Consider the following 14,756-nt stretch of genomic DNA (forward strand, 5'->3'; position numbering starts at 1 on the left):
GCAAGTAACTGTGAAGTAGGGAGTACAATTAGCCCCATTTTATGGAGGAGGACACTGACGTACGGGGTGGTTGGTAATTGTCTAAGATCACAGAGCTAGTAAGCGACAGAGCTGTGTTATGGACCCAGGCAGTCTGGCTCCAGACCTTGCATTCTTTTTTTTTTTTTTTTTAATTTTTTTTTTACTGTTTTATTTATTTTTGAGGCAGGGAGAGACAGAGCATGAACAGGGGAGGGTCAGAGAGAGGGAGACACAGAATCTGAAACAGGCTCCAGGCTCTGAGCTGTCAGCATAGAGCCCGACGCAGGGCTCGAACTCACGGACCGCGAGATCATGACCTGAGCCGAAGTCGGCCACTTAACCGACTGAGCCACCCAGGCGCCCCTCCAGACCTTGCATTCTTAAATACGCAACTATGTATACCCTTTTTGTGAAATGATTCAAGTACCTTGTTTTGCTTGTTTTCCTAATCCGGTAGCTGACAACGCGAAACATCTACATGCATGCTTGTCTCTTTTGGGCTTCGTCTTTCTGGCTGAAAAATTTCCCTTTTGTATACGCGCACCCGGTAAGAAAGCAAAACCGTGCGAAGGATCCAGTGTGAAGGATGTCTCTCGCCCAGTTGCAATCCCTTCCCTTTCCCTGGCCAGAGGCAAACCTTGTCCCCAGTTGCTTGCGCCTCCTCCCGGGGATATGCTGTGCCCATAGAAGCTTATATTTCAAATCCCTTTAAAAAAGGGGTTGAAGTTCCTGAACAGACAGTTTTAAACAACAGCCGGCTCACATCAGTGACACAAACGTGTCCTGGAAAACCAAGAGCCCCAGACACTTCGACAGTCATATTCAGTTGGGCATATTGGCCCGGACACTCAAGTTTATGCTGTCCCCCGCTCATGGGAAGCACGGCTAAGAAGGTTATACATGTGACATGTTTAGTCCACCGGGACCCAGGTAGACACCGTGCTCAGAACCCTTGGCCATTTGCTTCTTACAGCACCACCGACTAGTGCCAGCAGGACCCGCTTCAAAGACAGTCTGTCCCAGAAGAAACACACACATTTTTTTTTTTTTTTTCCAGTGGGGGCACCAAATTCTAGCTGAGATGAGGACGTGGCATATTTCCCCGGCAGGGGAGATACCGTCATCACGAAGGTAGTGTTCCCAGGGCGAGGCTTACCCATGGCACGACGGGTAAGCTGCTGACCTCTGCAGTTTACCCAGCGGTGGGAAACTCGACTGCATCGTTTGTGGTGGGGGACTGACTGTGTTCACACTTCAAAAAGATGGTGTATCTATGTGTCCAAATCAAGGTAGAAATATGAGAGTTTGACAAACAATGCTTGCTGTTTTAAAAAAGTACATTTTCACTGATCTAGCCAGCCCACCTCTAGAAATGTATCCGAAGGCTTAGGCTACATAGTTGCTCCTGACAGCCAGCTGGGGACAAACCAAAATAACCAGCCGACCACCACACTCGGCGAAATAAATTGCCTTAAAGAAAATGAAAAGAATATTAAGTGGCATAAAAAGTTGCTTCTAATACACAGCTAAGTACAAAGAGCAATATGTAGGGAGAGTGTATACAGAGCAACGTTATTTATTGGAAATGGGGAGTGTAATAAGACAGACCATGGGTGAGGGCTAGTGGAATGATTTACAAAAATATTAACCTTTTCTAGGCGGTAATAGGCAATTTAATGGAGGCTTTTCAGTGCTTATGTAAAATCTAAGAAACTTAACAGTGAATGCTTTTTAGCTGTATTGAAAATAAAACAAAAAGATTTTTTAAAAACTTAAGAATAATTAACTCTTGAAGAAACCGGTTATAGGGTATTTACCAACCAGTCATTGAAACAGTTTTTTCTTGGTTATAATCTAACATTTTTTCGAACATCTGCTAGCTTGTCTGTCTCCTACCTTTGAAATTGAACGCCTTCATGATCCACTGATTAAAATAACATGTGACCCCTTCACAATGTCTTCGGACTCTTATCTGGCAGGCAATTATTGTTTTTAATTTAGATGTGTTGCCTGAGCTATGTTGAACAGTCCCCAGATTCTTCCAGTTTAGATCTGATGATAATAGTCATAGCCAACATTCCCTGGACTTTCACCTGTATCCTGAACCGGGAGAAGTACTTTACAAGTGGGATCTCGCTGAATCTCTAAGGGGCATGGACTATGACTATCTCCTCTTTACAGATGTGGAAACTGAGGCTCCAGGAGGTTAAGTAACATGCCCAAGGTTACAGAGTTGATAAAGTAGAAGAGCCATTATTCCAGAACTTGGGCTCTTAATCAGGATAAAAAGCTATGCTGCCATCTATAAGACTGTCCCATCTCAGATTTGATGATCGGAGGTTTTTAAAGCATCTTATAAATCCCATTTTGTAGACAATGACATTGAGCCAGGAAATGGGTGATGTGCCCGGGCTCAGAAAGATAATCCATAGAGAGGGAGATACAATCCCGCATCCCGTGGGTCTTGTCTCCGCATTCAGTGCTAACTCACTTTTCTGGAGAACATAAACCACCTCAGCGTCCTGCATGGCACTGTGATGAAATAACAAGAATGTGACTTTTGAACCACTCAATAATGGAGGAGATGGAAATCTTCCCACCTCGTCTTGCTCATTACCGATTGTGCACGCAACACTCGCCCATCAAGATCATTTTCAAAAGATGATTACTTCAGTGTGCCCAGGCCTGCAGGACATAAGTACATGGGCAGTGGTGGTAAGAGCTATAATTATTCTTAATGGGAAAATATGCAGGTAATGACTTGGATGATCATGTATCTGTAATGTATGAGTTCCAAAGCCCAATGAAGTAATTAAGCAATCTGCAAACATGCAGGGGTAAAAGCCTGAAATGAAAAAGAACCAGGATAATGTTCCTTTTGAATAACTGGCAACTTTCTGCAACAGAAGTCATAAACAGAAGAGCTCTTTCTTTGTGTGTGTGTGTGTGTGTGTGTGTGTGTGTGTGTAATTTCTATTTATCTTTGAGAGAGAGAGAGAGAGAGAGAGAGAGAGAGCAAGTGGGGGAGGGGTGGAGAGAGAGAGGGAGACACAGAATCCAAAGCAGGCTCCAGGTTCTGAGCTGTCAGCACAGAACCTGATGCGGGGCTTGAACTCACAAACCATGAGATCATGACCTGAGCCAAAGTTGGATGCTTAACCGACTGGGCCACCCAGGCACCCCCAGAGGAGCTCTTTTTAATCAATCTGTCCATGTATCTACCTGTCTGTCCGTCCATCCATCCATGCATCCATCCATCCTGTTTGCCTGGTCGCATAGGCAAATATTTCTACATCTTAGAGTACTAAGTATTTGTTTGGGGCCAGTTTTTCCAACTTCTCAGTTCAAAGGATAGCCTTTGTTCTTTCTGGAACGTGAATTTGCATACAGTTTTATCCTCATCGAGTGCATTCAGTTATCCGAGTCCCTCTCTTGCTCAAGAGCAGTAGCAGGAGAGAGCAGGAATAGTCCCCATGGACTGGAAGTTCTGAGTGTGAATTCTGTCTCCTCCACTTACTACATGGTTGGCCTTGGTAATGACTCTCTTCTTTAGGGTGATGATTCTTACTTCATGGGCGGGGTTCAAAGACTAGGAGAAAGTCTCCATCGTGACAGAGCTGTGAGCTGTGCACCTATTAAATGTAACCATTATTATTATTAAAACAGGTTTCTTTTTCCCACTTTGTGAATGGAGACTTTGAGGCACAGTGATTTGTCCTAAGGTCTAGAACGGTTAGAGGCAGAAAACTCTTATTTTCTGCTTGTTTTGAGTACCAGGTGGTGTGTTCTTAAAATGACAACAAAAACAAAAAACAGAGAGAGAGAGAGAGAGAGGAAGAAAGAAAAAGAAGTGTTTGGTGGTTGATCTTGGGGATACATGATAAGCCTGGAGTTGTTCAGAGCATCAATAATAAAAGATTTTCTAACAATGGGCTCTTTCAAATGGTGGGGGTAGAGAAACTATTTGTAAACATGTAAACCAATCCAATCAAAGGGGGTCCTTTTGAGGATACTGAACCAATATATTAGTCTTCTGAAGGATTTATGGAGTAAAAGGCAGGGAGGAAATGGCCAGATTAGGGCTGTCCAGGGAGCCATTAGCAGCACTTACCGACTATTAAAGCACTCTGTCCTTAGAAAACAACAACAGAAATTTAGAGAGAAAGGGTTTTTTTTTTCCCCTCCTCTTTGAAAACGCAAGCTCTCTGCTGCTTAAAGCAAAAATGTTGCTGTGAAGTTCGCAAGAGGTTGTCCCATGATTAATTCATGTTGTAGCTTTTAAGTTTCTGTGCAGTAGTGTCTTGGGTTATGATTTTGTCACTGTCACTAACTAAGCGGCTTCGGGCCAAATCAGGATTTTAAGCGGGGAGACCTTGAAAAGCCCACAGAAAATGTTGAGGGATGTTAGTGATGGCCCAGTAGGTGGCAGCCTTCCCTCTGAGTTAATGCCTTGCTGTTCCCTCGCTAGAGACTTGGGAGCAGAGGGGGTGGGGGAAGCTTCTGGCTTTATGTATTTAAACCAATTTCTTCCCTTTTTTTGAGGTGCCCTGGGGAAAACGGCAAGTCAGGAAGGTATGGCATTAAAATGTTTTTTCCCTGCTATTCATGTTGGATAATTGTATGCTGGCTTCTTAGATAAAGTGCCTCTTATTTAAGCTCGCATTGTTTTGTATAATGCCATGCTAAGATGCTGCATGTTCCTCTGTCTGTTGAATACTCTTACTATTTTGTTAACACTTTGTAAAAGACACTGGCTTTCTTTAGATAAAAAGGCAAGTGGGTGTACTACATGCGCAGATATAAACTGAATTTTGCGGTGGGGGGGGAGTTTTGTTAATGTTTCTTTCCATCTGGGTAAAAAAACCCCACGAACTCCCCTCCCTACCAAGCTCTTGTGATCACTGACCTATGGTTTGTGGTTGTAGTTCCTCATGGAGCCTGGTGTCCTTACATTTCATTCTGAAGCTCGTACTCTCCAGCAGCCTGCAGGAGAACCCTTGCTCCATACCTTGTTGTCCCAGGGGAGGGTGGCTACTTTCTCTGCTGCATCTGAAGTTGTGGGTTCAGCCTCTCTGGCTAATCCACATGTCTTTATATTTCTTGGGTAAGGACAAGGAGAGAAGCTGAGCAGGTGGGGGAAGGAGAAGAACGAACATTCATCGATTCCTTACTTTATATCAGGCACTGTACTAGTTACAAATATTATCTCAATTCTTTTTTTAATTTATTTTTATTTACTTTTTAAAAATAATATTTTATTTTTTTAACGTTTTATTTTATGTTTGAGAGAGAGAGGGTGAGCACGTGTGTGAGCGGGGGCAGAGCAGAGAGAGGGGGGGACAGAGGATCCAAAGAGGGCTCTGTGCTGACAGTAGACAGCCCCATCCGGGCCTCAACCAAACTCATGAACCGTGAGATCATGACCGGCACTGAAGTCAGATACTTAACCTACTGAGCCACCCAGGTGCCCCTGTAATTCTTTTTTTTTTTAAAGTTTATTCATTTATTTTGAGAGACAGCGGGGAAAGGGCAGAGAGAGAGGAAGAGAAAGAATCCCAAGCAAGCTTCCCACCGTTAGTGCAGAGCCCGACATGGAGCTCAATCCCACGAACCGCCAGATCATGATCTGAGCTGAAATCAAGGCCACCCAGGTGCCCCTCATGTAATTCTTAAATAAAGGGGTTGGAGCTCATGCGAATGGGATTTATACTATATTTATTTTAGGATGAGAAAACTGAGATCTCAAAGAAATTAAATAACCTGCGGAAGGTTACTCAGCTGGTAAGAGCTAGGACATGAAACCAAAGGTTGACATTGGGGATGTTCCAATTTATTTCTACTCCCCCCACTGCATTTTAAATATGCATTGTCATTTACCCTTAGGCTATGTAGAACAAGTGTTTCATCACCCTGCCTATTTTGTGAATCCTTTTGCCCTAGTATGCTAAATGCATTTCATCTTCTTTAAAACCTTTAAGAACCAGAAATATGCAGTCCTGGCTCTCAACTTGAACCTAAGCTATATTTACTCCAGAATTCAGACTTGTGTGGGCATCTCTAGAGGATCTGGTGGGTTAATCTTTAAGGGTTGCTTTGCATGAGAAGGAGGAGGAGCCCAAATGTGGACAAAGACATGCCTACAGACTGGAGGGGAAGGGTTAGCAAGGAGTCTGTCTCTTAGGATCATTGAGCTCTGTCTGAGTGATAGAAATTATGGGGTAAAAATAAAATATGAAAGAGTCATTTGAAAACTCAGTAAGACATATGGAGCATTCTGTATTGGGGACTCATGTTATAAGCGAGGTCAGAAAGGTATAAAGCAGAAACGTTTCTTCATTTCCGGGCCATCCACATGTACCGTGTCAGCCATATCAACTTTGACTTTGAATCTTTGGAGTGTCATTAGCAAAAGAGAACGGGCAGTCTTATCTTGGTGAGTGGGCTGCAGCCAGAGAAATGTTTCATAATTGTTGTTATGGTGGCGAATCAGGGAAACCCCAGTTACCCACAGAAGAAGTAAAGGCCAAAAGCTTTGTGTTGAGTTTAGGATTTTGAGGCAGAAGGCTCTGGCGTAGCCTCAAATGATACCAGGAGGGGCAGTTCTTACTTGATTTACTCAAAAGGCAACTCTAGTTCTCACCCATTTAATGGGTCTCTTGAGCTGAGATTCATGAGGAGGTAATGAGCAGACAAGAAATCTTGCTTAATTAGGTCTTCAGTTGATATTAACATGATATCAACATGATCTGTATTTCCTTTTATCCCCCCTTCCTGCCATCTAACCCACTTCTGAAGGGCAGAGTAATTAGTAGAAGAAAAGGGACAGACCTCATCCAGCCTTGGTGAAGAGAATATGGGTAATGCTTTTCCAAAAATAACTTTCAGAGGAGGAGGACATGATTGTTGTTGCCTTTAAGCCTTTGAAGACCTGTTTTATGAAAGAGGCATCGTACTTGTATTGTATACCTCAAGAGGTAGAACTTGGGCCACTGAGTAAAAGTTACAGGGAGAGAGACTTTAGCTCAGTGTAAGGGAGAACTTAGAGACTGTCAAAGCAATGCAGAGGTGGAGTGGGTTGCTTTAGAAGAGACTGAATTCTCTGCCGTTGGAGATGTCCGAGCAGATATCAGAAGCCACCTGGTGGGATTACCCGAGAAAGAGAGACTAGGAATGGTCAAAGTAGCTGACCTTTAATATTCTTTCCGAACTTGAGGTTCTGAGATTCTATGATCATCTAACTAGACTGCCTGGATTTTATTAATCTAGAGAAAGTAAGTTTTTTTTTTTTAAGAGTAAAAAACCTTTTCCTATGACTGTAGTAAGTAGTCCAATAGTCTGAACAAAAAAGAGAGCTTAAGCTTCCTTGACCCTTCAGTTTGGCACAGGAGGGCCTCAATCCCCCTATTCATGAGATGAAAATTTCATAAGACTGTCTAGTGATGTTGTCTTCCTGCTTCTGAGAGTAAGTACATTGCTTCTATTCCATTGCTGCCCCATTCTTGTGCAAAGATGAGTTGCCTTACTGATAATCCATCCATAACAAGTATTTTGTGAGATTTTGTAGCATTTACTTAAGATTTGGCAGTTACGGGTAGAGAGTTCATTGTATAACTCACAGCCTTTCTTCATTTCCTGCCTATATTACGCTCTTTTTCTTTCTTAGAACAAGGACAAAATTCTTCATGCCGATCAGTTTCGCGAACACCTAGGTTTTTCGAGATCTGATCTTCTGATCTGTATTAGTCAGGGTAGGTGACATAGCATATTAACTCTAAAAGCTTACAGGCTTCCACCACACCTTTTTTCCCCTCATTCTTGGTAGACGTCCAACATGGGTCATCGAGGAGCTCTATTCCATAGAGCCACTCAGGGACTCAGGCTGACAGAGCCTCTGCCATTTCAACGCATTCAAGTCCTCCTGTATGCTTCTACTTCAAAGCAACACGTGATGTCCTTTTCAAAATCCACTGGCCAGAAGATGCCCCACGTGGTTCTACCCACTTTAAGGGGCTAGGAAATATAAAGAAACCATGGCAGAGTTGGTAAGCGTTACTGTTTCCACCTCTTACCCAAAGTAGAAGCTTTCTCAACAAAGATGGCGCCCTCCTCAAAAGGAATTCTCATACCACTTACGTTCCTATTGTCAAGTTAATTTTGCCCACAATTCAGCAATAACTTCTGAGGTAAATCTCTAAATTAGGAAGGTAAGAACTCTGCTTGGCTGAGGTTAGTGTCTGTTGCCCAAAATAATGGGCACTATTTGAAAAGTTCAGATGAAGCCGTAATTATTCACATGCAATACATTAGACTAACTTGGAGTCACAAATTATTTCTGGTTTAGATAGAGAGTAATTATGGGGATATGGCCTTTATTCTTTTAGTTTTACTATGTCGATAGTTTTGAGCTAGGACTTTCTTAATCCAGTCTTTAATAGCATTGGTTTGCATGTCATTATTTCTTCTGTTTGAGAACGGATTGTTTACCTCTAGTTACAGATGCTTAAGGATTTGTGTTATTTCTGACAAAGTTGATGGTAGAAGAGAAATACTCTAATCTAGGTTTTAATAGTTTCCCCAGTTTGGTTTATTTTTTCAGAAACTGCAATCTATTTGAAAAGCTTAGGCTTTCGATTTTCACTCTGTATTGGCAGTTGTTTATGGCTATGGAATGTTCTTTGCCTCTCAGTTTTGGATAATTGCTATTCTGGACCATGATGTTGGTTAGCATATTTCTGTCAGTGAGGCATTTTGTCCCCCACTTAAAAAAATGGCTTCTAATTTAGGCTGGCCTTCCCTCGCAAGCTCTTACACAAAGGTAAACTTTTCTGAAAGATAAACTTGTGCATGGTCAGGGTGCCTCAGGCAATTCCTATAAAGTGGTTAATGTCAACACAAGTGGGACATTATCTTAGGAACATATGCTATCTCAAAATGCCATATTCATGCCAAAAAACAAACCCGTAGTTTACCGAAGCAATCAACCAGATAAAATCAAACAAAGCAAGAGCACCCACCAAATAAAAAATGTGGTAAAAGCATTTTTAATTTTGTTTTAGTCGTAAATGTTGACAGTCTCTGACTCTGGCCTTCCTGCCAATGAGGGCGCTAAGACCCAGTGAGGGCGCTAAGACTCATCCAAGAGCACAGTGAGAATTCTAAGGGCCAAATGTGGGTTTTGTGTTGATGGATAATGAATACATGGTGCCCCAGAAAATCACAGGTGTGGAGGTGTTGGGATGGCTGAGACACAAAGGATCAACTAGCTTCCTGCCATGTTTACTCTTTGATTCCTTCACCTAAACATGTATGCAATTTTTACCATGTGTCATATGCTATGGCAGATGCTGGAGAAAGAACTGAGAATAAGACAATCTCTGTCCTTAAGGGGCGTGCTCTCTGTTTTCCGAATATCAAATCAAATTTTATCATTTACTTAGGAACGGGCTTCTGAACATACAGGCATTCCTCTTTATAGGTTCTGGGCTCTATAGACCAATCTCCTCCAAGCATGTTCCCAACTTTTGCCTAAAGTGTTTACCATAATATTGATATTTCTGTAGTATAGCATATGCCTCCTCTTAAAATTGAGAAAGCTTATCTTGGAAAAACTTTCACGCTACCAATTAATTCATAAATTATGTTACATAATGCGAGATCCTGGGCAGGAGGCACAAAGGCTCGGTAGTGTGGGTGTAGGCAGGGGAGGGAAAAGTGAAGAGTGGGAGGATGCGTGGGCCCTGTTGGAGGGGGTGGCGAGCTGCCTCTGAGGTGAGAGGACGGTCTTGAGGGAAGCAGAGCTCCAGTTAGATGGGTTCAAGTGGTTTTTAATGAAAGGGAGAATTGCAGATATGAGAATAGGGATAAGGGAAGCAACAGAGGATGTTGAGGCACCAGACACTAGCGACAGCAGGAAGCCATTGTCCCCCATTATTACAGGGAGGGCACAGAGTTCCAAGAGCCCATGAAAAGTCAGAGCCTCAATAGAGGGACCACTGGGCAGCAGCTGTAATAGTAGAGGGCACGGCCACTGTCAAATAAGTGATCCACTCAGATAAGGGAGGGAGAGAAAGAAGAAACACCTGGGCTCCCTCTTCTTATACCCTCTGGCCTCTTGCAGGAGACGCCAGTCGGTCAAGTTCGACTAGAAGACGACCAGAAAGGGAGGCCAAGTGATCTCGTCTAGAGAAGCCAGCTCCCTGAAGCAGAGTCACTGAGAGAAGAGGAGAAAGTGGATCTGAATGGATGGCAAATGGGGACTCACAAGTACACACGTGCAAAGAAGAAAAACAACCTGCAAACACGTGTGGAAGTACAGAATAGAATGGCTCCCCCTCTATCCATAACTTAGCTCTAGGAATCATTACTATGTTATATTGGTGGAATGAAATATACTTTATATTTCACTGTTTGAAAGAATCTAGGGGCACCTGGGTGGCTCAGTCGGTTGAGTGACTCTTGGTTTCGGCTCCGGTCATGATCTTGCAGTTTGTGGGTTTGAGCCCCGCGTTGGGTTCTGTGCTGACAGTGCAGAGTCTGCTTGGGATTCTCTCTCCCTTCCTCCCGCTCTCTCTCAAAAATAAATAAACATCAAAAAAAAAAAAAAAAAAAAAGAAAGAATCTAATTCCCTATATCAAATCTCTTACTGAGTGACAGTGCAGTTTGTTGCATTGTATCTTATTGAAAGCCATGGTCTCCACTAGCTATCCTCCTTCTACTTGAAGAAGCTGGAGCTAAAAGCTATATTTCTTCGGTTGCATTGCAGCTGGGAATCTGCGTGTGAATTATGGCCAGCCTTCCAAGGGGACTTAGATGCAATTCGGAAGGCAGACGTTAGGTGGCAGCTATCTCCCTGCAGTGGAAGACGCGAGCTCTGCGAGTGCCAAGTGTAGGCAGCTATTAGACTCCATGTTCCGCTGTGGGGATGTTAGCTTCCTGGGAGGAGGACTTGGGACCATGGCAGCCCCAGTAGCCGAAACACCATTGTGTCGTGTTGACAGTCTCGGGAGCTTGTGACCCAGCCTAGCGGAGGCCTCCTGACTTTTCCCTCTTGAACCTTTCCAGTGTTTGAAACAACCCAGTTCCCTTTATTCAATCTCCTTGAGAAACTTAGGACAGTCTCTGTTTGTTGCACCAAATCCTGACCCTCATACAAGCTCAGTCCATTTGCGGAACTTAATTTGGTCCTGAAGAATGATGTGAACTCTTAGCATTTATGTGAAAAGAGATGGAGGTCTGTTGAAACCCAAGAAGCATCGTTTGGAGCAGTAAGTGATATTTAGTCTTGAAATTAAAAAAAAAAAAAGGTGTGTGGGGGGATTAATTTCCAAATGATTAGGCAGTATTATTTAATAATAGGCTCACAGGGCCCCTCAGGATTGGTATGTTCTGGAGGTAATGAGGGATCAGCTGCAGAAGGACAAGAATGGAACCAGGAGGTCTTAGGCTCGAGGAGTGTGGTCTGGGGGCACATTGGACTAGATGAGTGGTGGAGTTAGACAGTTTCTATGTAGTGTCACTGAACACGTTACCTTGCTGGCTTAACTCAATGATGAAAGTCATGTGATGAAAGCCTTCACGTGGCATTGCTACCAGTGTGGATTTGCCAAGGTGGGTTTGACTGAGGCACTAAACAGGATCTCAGACTTACCCAGAGCACAATGAGCTCTTTGCTGGCTGGCCCCGAGGGCAGTCTCCATAATGGCCCCATGACAACTTGAGGCAGGAATCAGCATTTCCTTAAATTGATCATAAAGGATCCATGTTCTCCAAAGCATTTGTGAACAATGAAAATTTTACTGGTTTCATAGAAGAGACTAAAGATGTGATTTACATTGCATATGCTAGAGTCTTCCACTAAAAAAATCCATTTAGACTTAACTCTGTTCTCAAGTCTTTCGTTTGGCCAGTAGCCAGAAAATTGGCTGCTTATTTTCCTACGCAAGCCATATTCTTGGCAAGTCTATCAGAGATATTGGTGGACACTTTTGGAGGTGGACAGAAAAGGCTTGGGACAGCTGATTACAGCAATAGATTCTTGACATCAGATTAGGATGAGCTCTCCAATCAACCCTTCTAATATCTCTAATAGGTGAAGGTAATGCTGGGACCTTTCTGCATTTCTCTCTCCAGTTGTGAACTGAGATAATAGCATTTTATTCTCATCTCCTTTGCTATCTCCATTCTTGTCAGATTATCAGGCAACAATTTTCTGTTTCCTGACAATAAGAAAGTGGATAACTGCAGTTTCCTTTTCTCTAACTGCTTCAGTGGTTTTTGTAGGTGAGAAATCATATTTAGGCTTCAGCTCCTATAGTCCTAGAGATTCACGGTTCAATCTGTCAGCAGCCCCAGGCAATAATTTCTTCACATAACTGCCACAGTAAAGTGCCCAAATAATATAGCAGAAAAGTGTCTGCTAAAAATGAAATTATATAAACAATATAGTATTGGGGGCTCAACCATTTACAAGTGTCGGCCATGTTTTTACATGTACTTCCTCACTTAATTCATGCAACACACCTTAAGGTAAGTGTCATCAGCTATGTTTCAGAGTTGAAGAATTTGATGCTGAGAGAAGTTCATTCCCTTGTCTGGGCTGTAGAGCTAATAACTAGTGAAACTTAACATCAGTCTCAGGTATGAGTTAGAAGCATGTGCGTGTGTGCGTGTGCGTGTGCGTGTGTGTGTGTGTGTGTGTTGGGGGGGCAGGAAAGACACAATCACAGGAACAATCACAGCCCCCCAGCACAGTCTTCAGGAATGATCCCTTTCAACAGCCAAACCGAAGGGAAAATGCTAGCCTTACCCTGTGGCTAAGGCCGTGGTGAAAAGACAAAGGGGGGAAGCTGGGAACTAAGACTACAAAACGTGTGGAGAAGGTAATCCATTTCAAGGAAATAATTGCCTTAGCATAATATTTAATTGCAATAAAATCGGTGCTTGAACATTGAAGAAAATTAGAAAATATAGATCAAAATAAGAAAACGGAAGCATGTTCTTACTACCCAGGGGTTACCCCTGTTTCCACCTTGATCAAATGTACTTCCGGGTGGATGTGTGTATAAGCACGTGTTTTTTAAATTTAATGTATTTTTGGGGCGCCTGGGTGGCTCAGTCTGTTGGGCATCCGACTTCGGCTCAGGTCATGATCTTGTGGTCCATGAGTTCGAGCCCCGCGTCGGGCTCTGGGCTGATGGCTCAGAGCCTGGAGCCTGCTTCCGATTCTGTGTCTCCCTCTCTCTGTGCCCCTCCCCCATTCATGCTCTGTCTCTCTCTGTCTCAAAAATAAATAAAACGTTAAAAAAAATTTAAATTTAATGTATTTTTTAAATTTTATTTATTTTGAGAGAGAGAGAGAGAGAGAGCGCACACGCGTGAGAGTTGGCGAGGGGCAGAGAGAGAGAGAGGAGTGAGAGAATCCCAATCAGGTTCCATGCTCAGTGTGGAGCCTGATGCAGGGCTCAAACCCCACAAACAGAGAGATTATGACCTGAGCTGAGATCAAGAGTCAGGTGATTAACCGAAGGAGCCACTCAGGTGCCCCTATCTGCATGTGTTTTTAACAGAAGAAGATCACATTAGACATACCGTTTTGTGACCAGATTCATTCAGTTAACACCTTCTATCCTTTGACAACAACAAATCTGCTCTCTGGCTTCCTCACTAAACTATGTGTTGTATGCGATAACCCCCACGTCTGCCAGGGCTTGCTTCCATTCCTGCTTTTTTCCAGAACCTGGCTATGTTATTTTCACAGTAGCATCTTACCTATTCCCCCAAATTTTCATCTCTTCTTTCAAGTATAAAGGTAGAAGGCAATGGGATTCAAATAAGGATTTAGATGTATTTTTTTAAAGTTTATTAGAGAGAGAGAGAGAAGGAGAGAGAGGGAGTACACGTGAGTAGGGGAGGGGCAGAGAGAGAGGCGGGGAGAGAGAGAATCCCAAGCAAGCTCTGCACTGTCAGTGCAGAGCCTGATGTGGGGCTCAGTCCTGTGCCTATAAGATCATAACCTGAGCCGAAACCAAGAGTCAGCCGCTTAACCAACTGAGCCACCCAGGCGCCCCTAAATAAAGATTTAGAATCAGATTAGATATCGTAAGTCCTTTATCTGGAATCCAAACCGTGTGTTTGTGTACACATGCCCATGAATGTACTGTATATATTAACGAGATAGAGATAAATGACAAACACTTGGTCTGGTACCAGCCTCCTGCCTCTCTTTGCATAGTTTCTGAAGTTACAGTTCTGTTCAGTGATAACTAATGTGGGAAATGATGATTCAGGGTGCCCCAAGCTCTGACATGGCTTCTGGATCATGACCAAAAGAAGCTTCATGTATGTGAGGGTTACTTGGGTGTCAGAGGTTGGAGCAATTATTCCCGTGTTGCAAGCATCGAAACGAAAACATCCCGCTAACTTTCTTACATCCGTTCTTGAAAGGCTGGGATAGGTCTTGTTGTGCGGGACAAGGTTCTCTCCGGAAGGTGAAATAAACATAGGGTCATTACTTGGTCTTGCTGCTTTTCTACTTTATACAGCCTCTTTGGAGCATTGTTTTTCTCCCTCAAACTTAGCGTCCTGCTTTGTTATGCTATAGCGATCGAAAAAACTACCTCCAAAATTGTGTTGGGTTGATGGGACACTTTGCTATGGAAATTTATTTTCATCTTAAAAATTATAGCGCATATCCCAACTGGGGATCGCCATGCTTAGTAAGTAGCATGCTGATATA

The 14,756-nt window shown here is 43.1% G+C and overlaps 1 non-coding gene across 1 annotated transcript; it reads left to right on the top strand.

Moving 5' to 3' along the window:
- The first annotated feature begins 1,115 nt into the window (after positions 1-1,115).
- Positions 1,116-1,278, top strand: LOC122241793. Its single transcript, XR_006222014.1, has one exon. It is a non-coding gene; the product is annotated as a U1 spliceosomal RNA (small nuclear RNA).
- The last annotated feature ends 13,478 nt before the right edge of the window (positions 1,279-14,756 follow it).

Source organism: Panthera tigris, chromosome C1, assembly GCF_018350195.1.
Source record: "Panthera tigris isolate Pti1 chromosome C1, P.tigris_Pti1_mat1.1, whole genome shotgun sequence".
NCBI classification, from domain to species: Eukaryota; Metazoa; Chordata; class Mammalia; order Carnivora; family Felidae; genus Panthera; species Panthera tigris.